Raw genomic sequence first — 12,353 nt, 5'->3', positions numbered from 1 at the left:
TAAAGGAAAGCTGCAACACGGTTACATATTTCGACTCGTTGGGCACTCACGTTCTTTGTAACATCTGTGAAGGGGCACTGAACGCCGCCAACTCTTCTCTTGCCTTTGAGTCCCAGGAGGCAAACGGGTTCGTTTGCTTTAACGCTGTGAATGTGCAGCGGTAATGGCAAAGCCCTGCCCGGATCGCTCGACAGCTCTCGTTTGTACAGCATTCAAACGGCCTCAGGAACGCCGTTCTAAGCAGCCTTACATTCCATGCTGGTGTGCCCAAGGAGGAATTTGGATTCTTCTGAGAAACACCACTGTGCCTCACTAATGAAACCTGTGAAAACCCAAAGGACCTCTCCCTACGGCAGTCGGAAGCTAGATGTTGAGTTCCTGACTGAAAACACCGGACAGCTTTCCCTGTGTCTTTGTTGGAATTCTGGGACCATCCAGATTCACAAGGCCTAACTTTTGCACGGCGGGGGAATGCTCTTGTGCATGTACAGCATTCCCCACGTGAAAACCTTTCTTAGCAGATGGAGGCAGTCTTTCCCTTGTACTAGGTAGCTAGGCAGAATCATCAGATAAACATGCTTTGTCATCGAGCTTGAAAGTGGGACACTGATGGGAAAGTTCACATTTTCCCGCTTTGCAAGCGACTTGCTTTTGGCTTCAAAGCTGCCTGAACAGCACTAGCGGCCCACCTTCTCTTCACTGCAGGACTTTCGCTGTGGGCCAAGGCTGCGTTCTCTCAATGCCAAAAATGTGCTGACAATTCCCTTCTAGAAACTCATCCTACTGCACTCCAAATTCAGCTCCGGCCAATGAAAGGTGACCTAAGGCCACAAGGTAAGATCCAGTGTTTCATATCAGCAGAGCTGGGTGTGCATTGTATCCACGAAACCATACTCTGAAATGGAGTGCCTTAACTCTGCTATGCCCCTGGCGACACATAGGACAGTGGATGGTGCACCCATTTCGCATGATGACCACTGTGTGCCTGAAGAGCGTCCTCTGGCTTCTGAGGAACCCTAGGCGAAATAGGCCCCTGGGAAGCACTCTTCCCATTCTTAGCAAGGGAAAAGTACTGCTTTCTGGGTTGCCAAGGAAGAGTGTCCCAGTCGCCAAAGAGCCTCGCGAAAGCAGTGCTGGGCAGACTCTGTTTGCAAGTCGACTGGCCTCAGTGACTGAAAGGGAATTCCACTGCTAATACACAGTGTGCTGACGATTGAGGCCTGGACTCAGGACAGCACGCAGGCAGAAGCGAAAGCTGAGCTCTGCGTCCAGCCTGAAGACCAGTACACTTTTCACACTTAACTCTGTTGGGATGTGCAAGAGCCATGGTCACCGAGGCCTACCTAAGGTACTGAAATACTTCCCCAGTTCAGCCTAGGCAGAGGACTCTGTTGCCAAAGGATCTCCATGGAAGGGCCCTGTGAGTTCCGTGTGTTTCCTTGAGGGAGTCAGAAACGACTGAGGGTAACTATAGGAGCTCATGGTTGAAAGCAGGCTACCCTGGCAAAACCTTATTTTCCTCCGCGGTAGGCGAGACAGTTGCGGTTTGAAAGCTGCCTGAAAAACACTCCTGCTGCCCATCTTCTCTTTGCTGCCTGAAGGCGTCACCAAAGTACTATGAGTGTACTCGTATGAGGCATGCTGTCTCAGTTCCTTGCTGGAAGCTCCTCCAGGAGCACTCTGGAACTTACCAGCCAAAGAAATGGCACCCCAGGCCTCATGGAAAAGTCCAGATTTCTCCCATTGCAAGCTTAGTTGTGCCATAGTAGCGAAGAAGCATGTGTTAAAGGAAAGCTGCAACACGGTTACATATTTCGACTCGTTGGGCACTCACGTTCTTTGTAACATCTGTGAAGGGGCACTGAACGCCGCCAACTCTTCTCTTGCCTTTGAGTCCCAGGAGGCAAACGGGTTCGTTTGCTTTAACGCTGTGAATGTGCAGCGGTAATGGCAAAGCCCTGCCCGGATCGCTCGACAGCTCTCGTTTGTACAGCATTCAAACGGCCTCAGGAACGCCGTTCTAAGCAGCCTTACATTCCATGCTGGTGTGCCCAAGGAGGAATTTGGATTCTTCTGAGAAACACCACTGTGCCTCACTAATGAAACCTGTGAAAACCCAAAGGACCTCTCCCTACGGCAGTCGGAAGCTAGATGTTGAGTTCCTGACTGAAAACACCGGACAGCTTTCCCTGTGTCTTTGTTGGAATTCTGGGACCATCCAGATTCACAAGGCCTAACTTTTGCACGGCGGGGGAATGCTCTTGTGCATGTACAGCATTCCCCACGTGAAAACCTTTCTTAGCAGATGGAGGCAGTCTTTCCCTTGTACTAGGTAGCTAGGCAGAATCATCAGATAAACATGCTTTGTCATCGAGCTTGAAAGTGGGACACTGATGGGAAAGTTCACATTTTCCCGCTTTGCAAGCGACTTGCTTTTGGCTTCAAAGCTGCCTGAACAGCACTAGCGGCCCACCTTCTCTTCACTGCAGGACTTTCGCTGTGGGCCAAGGCTGCGTTCTCTCAATGCCAAAAATGTGCTGACAATTCCCTTCTAGAAACTCATCCTACTGCACTCCAAATTCAGCTCCGGCCAATGAAAGGTGACCTAAGGCCACAAGGTAAGATCCAGTGTTTCATATCAGCAGAGCTGGGTGTGCATTGTATCCACGAAACCATACTCTGAAATGGAGTGCCTTAACTCTGCTATGCCCCTGGCGACACATAGGACAGTGGATCGTGCACCCATTTCGCATGATGACCACTGTGTGCCTGAAGAGCGTCCTCTGGCTTCTGAGGAACCCTAGGCGAAATAGGCCCCTGGGAAGCACTCTTCCCATTCATAGCAAGGGAAAAGTACTGCTTTCTGGGTTGCCAAGGAAGAGTGTCCCAGTCGTCAAAGAGCCTCGCGAAAGCAGTGCTGGGCAGACTCTGTTTGCAAGTCGACTGGCCTCAGTGACTGAAAGGGAATTCCACTGCTAATACACAGTGTGCTGACGATTGAGGCCTGGACTCAGGACAGCACGCAGGCAGAAGCGAAAGCTGAGCTCTGCGTCCAGCCTGAAGACCAGTACACTTTTCACACTTAACTCTGTTGGGATGTGCAAGAGCCATGGTCACCGAGGCCTACCTAAGGTACTGAAATACTTCCCCAGTTCAGCCTAGGCAGAGGACTCTGTTGCCAAAGGATCTCCATGGAAGGGCCCTGTGAGTTCCGTGTGTTTCCTTGAGGGAGTCAGAAACGACTGAGGGTAACTATAGGAGCTCATGGTTGAAAGCAGGCTACCCTGGCAAAACCTTATTTTCCTCCGCGGTAGGCGAGACAGTTGCGGTTTGAAAGCTGCCTGAAAAACACTCCTGCTGCCCATCTTCTCTTTGCTGCCTGAAGGCGTCACCAAAGTACTATGAGTGTACTCGTATGAGGCATGCTGTCTCAGTTCCTTGCTGGAAGCTCCTCCAGGAGCACTCTGGAACTTACCAGCCAAAGAAATGGCACCCCAGGCCTCATGGAAAAGTCCAGATTTCTCCCATTGCAAGCTTAGTTGTGCCATAGTAGCGAAGAAGCATGTGTTAAAGGAAAGCTGCAACACGGTTACATATTTCGACTCGTTGGGCACTCACGTTCTTTGTAACATCTGTGAAGGGGCACTGAACGCCGCCAACTCTTCTCTTGCCTTTGAGTCCCAGGAGGCAAACGGGTTCGTTTGCTTTAACGCTGTGAATGTGCAGCGGTAATGGCAAAGCCCTGCCCGGATCGCTCGACAGCTCTCGTTTGTACAGCATTCAAACGGCCTCAGGAACGCCGTTCTAAGCAGCCTTACATTCCATGCTGGTGTGCCCAAGGAGGAATTTGGATTCTTCTGAGAAACACCACTGTGCCTCACTAATGAAACCTGTGAAAACCCAAAGGACCTCTCCCTACGGCAGTCGGAAGCTAGATGTTGAGTTCCTGACTGAAAACACCGGACAGCTTTCCCTGTGTCTTTGTTGGAATTCTGGGACCATCCAGATTCACAAGGCCTAACTTTTGCACGGCGGGGGAATGCTCTTGTGCATGTACAGCATTCCCCACGTGAAAACCTTTCTTAGCAGATGGAGGCAGTCTTTCCCTTGTACTAGGTAGCTAGGCAGAATCATCAGATAAACATGCTTTGTCATCGAGCTTGAAAGTGGGACACTGATGGGAAAGTTCACATTTTCCCGCTTTGCAAGCGACTTGCTTTTGGCTTCAAAGCTGCCTGAACAGCACTAGCGGCCCACCTTCTCTTCACTGCAGGACTTTCGCTGTGGGCCAAGGTTGCGTTCTCTCAATGCCAAAAATGTGCTGACAATTCCCTTCTAGAAACTCATCCTACTGCACTCCAAATTCAGCTCCGGCCAATGAAAGGTGACCTAAGGCCACAAGGTAAGATCCAGTGTTTCATATCAGCAGAGCTGGGTGTGCATTGTATCCACGAAACCGTACTCTGAAATGGAGTGCCTTAACTCTGCTATGCCCCTGGCGACACATAGGACAGTGGATCGTGCACCCATTTCGCATGATGACCACTGTGTGCCTGAAGAGCGTCCTCTGGCTTCTGAGGAACCCTAGGCGAAATAGGCCCCTGGGAAGCACTCTTCCCATTCATAGCAAGGGAAAAGTACTGCTTTCTGGGTTGCCAAGGAAGAGTGTCCCAGTCGTCAAAGAGCCTCGCGAAAGCAGTGCTGGGCAGACTCTGTTTGCAAGTCGACTGGCCTCAGTGACTGAAAGGGAATTCCACTGCTAATACACAGTGTGCTGACGATTGAGGCCTGGACTCAGGACAGCACGCAGGCAGAAGCGAAAGCTGAGCTCTGCGTCCAGCCTGAAGACCAGTACACTTTTCACACTTAACTCTGTTGGGATGTGCAAGAGCCATGGTCACCGAGGCCTACCTAAGGTACTGAAATACTTCCCCAGTTCAGCCTAGGCAGAGGACTCTGTTGCCAAAGGATCTCCATGGAAGGGCCCTGTGAGTTCCGTGTGTTTCCTTGAGGGAGTCAGAAACGACTGAGGGTAACTATAGGAGCTCATGGTTGAAAGCAGGCTACCCTGGCAAAACCTTATTTTCCTCCGCGGTAGGCGAGACAGTTGCGGTTTGAAAGCTGCCTGAAAAACACTCCTGCTGCCCATCTTCTCTTTGCTGCCTGAAGGCGTCACCAAAGTACTATGAGTGTACTCGTATGAGGCATGCTGTCTCAGTTCCTTGCTGGAAGCTCCTCCAGGAGCACTCTGGAACTTACCAGCCAAAGAAATGGCACCCCAGGCCTCATGGAAAAGTCCAGATTTCTCCCATTGCAAGCTTAGTTGTGCCATAGTAGCGAAGAAGCATGTGTTAAAGGAAAGCTGCAACACGGTTACATATTTCGACTCGTTGGGCACTCACGTTCTTTGTAACATCTGTGAAGGGGCACTGAACGCCGCCAACTCTTCTCTTGCCTTTGAGTCCCAGGAGGCAAACGGGTTCGTTTGCTTTAACGCTGTGAATGTGCAGCGGTAATGGCAAAGCCCTGCCCGGATCGCTCGACAGCTCTCGTTTGTACAGCATTCAAACGGCCTCAGGAACGCCGTTCTAAGCAGCCTTACATTCCATGCTGGTGTGCCCAAGGAGGAATTTGGATTCTTCTGAGAAACACCACTGTGCCTCACTAATGAAACCTGTGAAAACCCAAAGGACCTCTCCCTACGGCAGTCGGAAGCTAGATGTTGAGTTCCTGACTGAAAACACCGGACAGCTTTCCCTGTGTCTTTGTTGGAATTCTGGGACCATCCAGATTCACAAGGCCTAACTTTTGCACGGCGGGGGAATGCTCTTGTGCATGTACAGCATTCCCCACGTGAAAACCTTTCTTAGCAGATGGAGGCAGTCTTTCCCTTGTACTAGGTAGCTAGGCAGAATCATCAGATAAACATGCTTTGTCATCGAGCTTGAAAGTGGGACACTGATGGGAAAGTTCACATTTTCCCGCTTTGCAAGCGACTTGCTTTTGGCTTCAAAGCTGCCTGAACAGCACTAGCGGCCCACCTTCTCTTCACTGCAGGACTTTCGCTGTGGGCCAAGGCTGCGTTCTCTCAATGCCAAAAATGTGCTGACAATTCCCTTCTAGAAACTCATCCTACTGCACTCCAAATTCAGCTCCGGCCAATGAAAGGTGACCTAAGGCCACAAGGTAAGATCCAGTGTTTCATATCAGCAGAGCTGGGTGTGCATTGTATCCACGAAACCATACTCTGAAATGGAGTGCCTTAACTCTGCTATGCCCCTGGCGACACATAGGACAGTGGATCGTGCACCCATTTCGCATGATGACCACTGTGTGCCTGAAGAGCGTCCTCTGGCTTCTGAGGAACCCTAGGCGAAATAGGCCCCTGGGAAGCACTCTTCCCATTCATAGCAAGGGAAAAGTACTGCTTTCTGGGTTGCCAAGGAAGAGTGTCCCAGTCGTCAAAGAGCCTCGCGAAAGCAGTGCTGGGCAGACTCTGTTGGCAAGTCGACTGGCCTCAGTGACTGAAAGGGAATTCCACTGCTAATACACAGTGTGCTGACGATTGAGGCCTGGACTCAGGACAGCACGCAGGCAGAAGCGAAAGCTGAGCTCTGCGTCCAGCCTGAAGACCAGTACACTTTTCACACTTAACTCTGTTGGGATGTGCAAGAGCCATGGTCACCGAGGCCTACCTAAGGTACTGAAATACTTCCCCAGTTCAGCCTAGGCAGAGGACTCTGTTGCCAAAGGATCTCCATGGAAGGGCCCTGTGAGTTCCGTGTGTTTCCTTGAGGGAGTCAGAAACGACTGAGGGTAACTATAGGAGCTCATGGTTGAAAGCAGGCTACCCTGGCAAAACCTTATTTTCCTCCGCGGTAGGCGAGACAGTTGCGGTTTGAAAGCTGCCTGAAAAACACTCCTGCTGCCCATCTTCTCTTTGCTGCCTGAAGGCGTCACCAAAGTACTATGAGTGTACTCGTATGAGGCATGCTGTCTCAGTTCCTTGCTGGAAGCTCCTCCAGGAGCACTCTGGAACTTACCAGCCAAAGAAATGGCACCCCAGGCCTCATGGAAAAGTCCAGATTTCTCCCATTGCAAGCTTAGTTGTGCCATAGTAGCGAAGAAGCATGTGTTAAAGGAAAGCTGCAACACGGTTACATATTTCGACTCGTTGGGCACTCACGTTCTTTGTAACATCTGTGAAGGGGCACTGAACGCCGCCAACTCTTCTCTTGCCTTTGAGTCCCAGGAGGCAAACGGGTTCGTTTGCTTTAACGCTGTGAATGTGCAGCGGTAATGGCAAAGCCCTGCCCGGATCGCTCGACAGCTCTCGTTTGTACAGCATTCAAACGGCCTCAGGAACGCCGTTCTAAGCAGCCTTACATTCCATGCTGGTGTGCCCAAGGAGGAATTTGGATTCTTCTGAGAAACACCACTGTGCCTCACTAATGAAACCTGTGAAAACCCAAAGGACCTCTCCCTACGGCAGTCGGAAGCTAGATGTTGAGTTCCTGACTGAAAACACCGGACAGCTTTCCCTGTGTCTTTGTTGGAATTCTGGGACCATCCAGATTCACAAGGCCTAACTTTTGCACGGCGGGGGAATGCTCTTGTGCATGTACAGCATTCCCCACGTGAAAACCTTTCTTAGCAGATGGAGGCAGTCTTTCCCTTGTACTAGGTAGCTAGGCAGAATCATCAGATAAACATGCTTTGTCATCGAGCTTGAAAGTGGGACACTGATGGGAAAGTTCACATTTTCCCGCTTTGCAAGCGACTTGCTTTTGGCTTCAAAGCTGCCTGAACAGCACTAGCGGCCCACCTTCTCTTCACTGCAGGACTTTCGCTGTGGGCCAAGGTTGCGTTCTCTCAATGCCAAAAATGTGCTGACAATTCCCTTCTAGAAACTCATCCTACTGCACTCCAAATTCAGCTCCGGCCAATGAAAGGTGACCTAAGGCCACAAGGTAAGATCCAGTGTTTCATATCAGCAGAGCTGGGTGTGCATTGTATCCACGAAACCATACTCTGAAATGGAGTGCCTTAACTCTGCTATGCCCCTGGCGACACATAGGACAGTGGATCGTGCACCCATTTCGCATGATGACCACTGTGTGCCTGAAGAGCGTCCTCTGGCTTCTGAGGAACCCTAGGCGAAATAGGCCCCTGGGAAGCACTCTTCCCATTCATAGCAAGGGAAAAGTACTGCTTTCTGGGTTGCCAAGGAAGAGTGTCCCAGTCGTCAAAGAGCCTCGCGAAAGCAGTGCTGGGCAGACTCTGTTTGCAAGTCGACTGGCCTCAGTGACTGAAAGGGAATTCCACTGCTAATACACAGTGTGCTGACGATTGAGGCCTGGACTCAGGACAGCACGCAGGCAGAAGCGAAAGCTGAGCTCTGCGTCCAGCCTGAAGACCAGTACACTTTTCACACTTAACTCTGTTGGGATGTGCAAGAGCCATGGTCACCGAGGCCTACCTAAGGTACTGAAATACTTCCCCAGTTCAGCCTAGGCAGAGGACTCTGTTGCCAAAGGATCTCCATGGAAGGGCCCTGTGAGTTCCGTGTGTTTCCTTGAGGGAGTCAGAAACGACTGAGGGTAACTATAGGAGCTCATGGTTGAAAGCAGGCTACCCTGGCAAAACCTTATTTTCCTCCGCGGTAGGCGAGACAGTTGCGGTTTGAAAGCTGCCTGAAAAACACTCCTGCTGCCCATCTTCTCTTTGCTGCCTGAAGGCGTCACCAAAGTACTATGAGTGTACTCGTATGAGGCATGCTGTCTCAGTTCCTTGCTGGAAGCTCCTCCAGGAGCACTCTGGAACTTACCAGCCAAAGAAATGGCACCCCAGGCCTCATGGAAAAGTCCAGATTTCTCCCATTGCAAGCTTAGTTGTGCCATAGTAGCGAAGAAGCATGTGTTAAAGGAAAGCTGCAACACGGTTACATATTTCGACTCGTTGGGCACTCACGTTCTTTGTAACATCTGTGAAGGGGCACTGAACGCCGCCAACTCTTCTCTTGCCTTTGAGTCCCAGGAGGCAAACGGGTTCGTTTGCTTTAACGCTGTGAATGTGCAGCGGTAATGGCAAAGCCCTGCCCGGATCGCTCGACAGCTCTCGTTTGTACAGCATTCAAACGGCCTCAGGAACGCCGTTCTAAGCAGCCTTACATTCCATGCTGGTGTGCCCAAGGAGGAATTTGGATTCTTCTGAGAAACACCACTGTGCCTCACTAATGAAACCTGTGAAAACCCAAAGGACCTCTCCCTACGGCAGTCGGAAGCTAGATGTTGAGTTCCTGACTGAAAACACCGGACAGCTTTCCCTGTGTCTTTGTTGGAATTCTGGGACCATCCAGATTCACAAGGCCTAACTTTTGCACGGCGGGGGAATGCTCTTGTGCATGTACAGCATTCCCCACGTGAAAACCTTTCTTAGCAGATGGAGGCAGTCTTTCCCTTGTACTAGGTAGCTAGGCAGAATCATCAGATAAACATGCTTTGTCATCGAGCTTGAAAGTGGGACACTGATGGGAAAGTTCACATTTTCCCGCTTTGCAAGCGACTTGCTTTTGGCTTCAAAGCTGCCTGAACAGCACTAGCGGCCCACCTTCTCTTCACTGCAGGACTTTCGCTGTGGGCCAAGGCTGCGTTCTCTCAATGCCAAAAATGTGCTGACAATTCCCTTCTAGAAACTCATCCTACTGCACTCCAAATTCAGCTCCGGCCAATGAAAGGTGACCTAAGGCCACAAGGTAAGATCCAGTGTTTCATATCAGCAGAGCTGGGTGTGCATTGTATCCACGAAACCATACTCTGAAATGGAGTGCCTTAACTCTGCTATGCCCCTGGCGACACATAGGACAGTGGATCGTGCACCCATTTCGCATGATGACCACTGTGTGCCTGAAGAGCGTCCTCTGGCTTCTGAGGAACCCTAGGCGAAATAGGCCCCTGGGAAGCACTCTTCCCATTCATAGCAAGGGAAAAGTACTGCTTTCTGGGTTGCCAAGGAAGAGTGTCCCAGTCGTCAAAGAGCCTCGCGAAAGCAGTGCTGGGCAGACTCTGTTGGCAAGTCGACTGGCCTCAGTGACTGAAAGGGAATTCCACTGCTAATACACAGTGTGCTGACGATTGAGGCCTGGACTCAGGACAGCACGCAGGCAGAAGCGAAAGCTGAGCTCTGCGTCCAGCCTGAAGACCAGTACACTTTTCACACTTAACTCTGTTGGGATGTGCAAGAGCCATGGTCACCGAGGCCTACCTAAGGTACTGAAATACTTCCCCAGTTCAGCCTAGGCAGAGGACTCTGTTGCCAAAGGATCTCCATGGAAGGGCCCTGTGAGTTCCGTGTGTTTCCTTGAGGGAGTCAGAAACGACTGAGGGTAACTATAGGAGCTCATGGTTGAAAGCAGGCTACCCTGGCAAAACCTTATTTTCCTCCGCGGTAGGCGAGACAGTTGCGGTTTGAAAGCTGCCTGAAAAACACTCCTGCTGCCCATCTTCTCTTTGCTGCCTGAAGGCGTCACCAAAGTACTATGAGTGTACTCGTATGAGGCATGCTGTCTCAGTTCCTTGCTGGAAGCTCCTCCAGGAGCACTCTGGAACTTACCAGCCAAAGAAATGGCACCCCAGGCCTCATGGAAAAGTCCAGATTTCTCCCATTGCAAGCTTAGTTGTGCCATAGTAGCGAAGAAGCATGTGTTAAAGGAAAGCTGCAACACGGTTACATATTTCGACTCGTTGGGCACTCACGTTCTTTGTAACATCTGTGAAGGGGCACTGAACGCCGCCAACTCTTCTCTTGCCTTTGAGTCCCAGGAGGCAAACGGGTTCGTTTGCTTTAACGCTGTGAATGTGCAGCGGTAATGGCAAAGCCCTGCCCGGATCGCTCGACAGCTCTCGTTTGTACAGCATTCAAACGGCCTCAGGAACGCCGTTCTAAGCAGCCTTACATTCCATGCTGGTGTGCCCAAGGAGGAATTTGGATTCTTCTGAGAAACACCACTGTGCCTCACTAATGAAACCTGTGAAAACCCAAAGGACCTCTCCCTACGGCAGTCGGAAGCTAGATGTTGAGTTCCTGACTGAAAACACCGGACAGCTTTCCCTGTGTCTTTGTTGGAATTCTGGGACCATCCAGATTCACAAGGCCTAACTTTTGCACGGCGGGGGAATGCTCTTGTGCATGTACAGCATTCCCCACGTGAAAACCTTTCTTAGCAGATGGAGGCAGTCTTTCCCTTGTACTAGGTAGCTAGGCAGAATCATCAGATAAACATGCTTTGTCATCGAGCTTGAAAGTGGGACACTGATGGGAAAGTTCACATTTTCCCGCTTTGCAAGCGACTTGCTTTTGGCTTCAAAGCTGCCTGAACAGCACTAGCGGCCCACCTTCTCTTCACTGCAGGACTTTCGCTGTGGGCCAAGGCTGCGTTCTCTCAATGCCAAAAATGTGCTGACAATTCCCTTCTAGAAACTCATCCTACTGCACTCCAAATTCAGCTCCGGCCAATGAAAGGTGACCTAAGGCCACAAGGTAAGATCCAGTGTTTCATATCAGCAGAGCTGGGTGTGCATTGTATCCACGAAACCATACTCTGAAATGGAGTGCCTTAACTCTGCTATGCCCCTGGCGACACATAGGACAGTGGATCGTGCACCCATTTCGCATGATGACCACTGTGTGCCTGAAGAGCGTCCTCTGGCTTCTGAGGAACCCTAGGCGAAATAGGCCCCTGGGAAGCACTCTTCCCATTCATAGCAAGGGAAAAGTACTGCTTTCTGGGTTGCCAAGGAAGAGTGTCCCAGTCGTCAAAGAGCCTCGCGAAAGCAGTGCTGGGCAGACTCTGTTGGCAAGTCGACTGGCCTCAGTGACTGAAAGGGAATTCCACTGCTAATACACAGTGTGCTGACGATTGAGGCCTGGACTCAGGACAGCACGCAGGCAGAAGCGAAAGCTGAGCTCTGCGTCCAGCCTGAAGACCAGTACACTTTTCACACTTAACTCTGTTGGGATGTGCAAGAGCCATGGTCACCGAGGCCTACCTAAGGTACTGAAATACTTCCCCAGTTCAGCCTAGGCAGAGGACTCTGTTGCCAAAGGATCTCCATGGAAGGGCCCTGTGAGTTCCGTGTGTTTCCTTGAGGGAGTCAGAAACGACTGAGGGTAACTATAGGAGCTCATGGTTGAAAGCAGGCTACCCTGGCAAAACCTTATTTTCCTCCGCGGTAGGCGAGACAGTTGCGGTTTGAAAGCTGCCTGAAAAACACTCCTGCTGCCCATCTTCTCTTTGCTGCCTGAAGGCGTCACCAAAGTACTATGAGTGTACTCGTATGAGGCATGCTGTCTCA

This window comes from Eubalaena glacialis, chromosome 13 (genome assembly GCF_028564815.1).
Source record: "Eubalaena glacialis isolate mEubGla1 chromosome 13, mEubGla1.1.hap2.+ XY, whole genome shotgun sequence".
NCBI lineage: Eukaryota > Metazoa > Chordata > Mammalia > Artiodactyla > Balaenidae > Eubalaena > Eubalaena glacialis.
The sequence above is the reverse complement of the archived record's forward strand: the minus strand, read 5'-3'. Positions refer to the sequence as shown.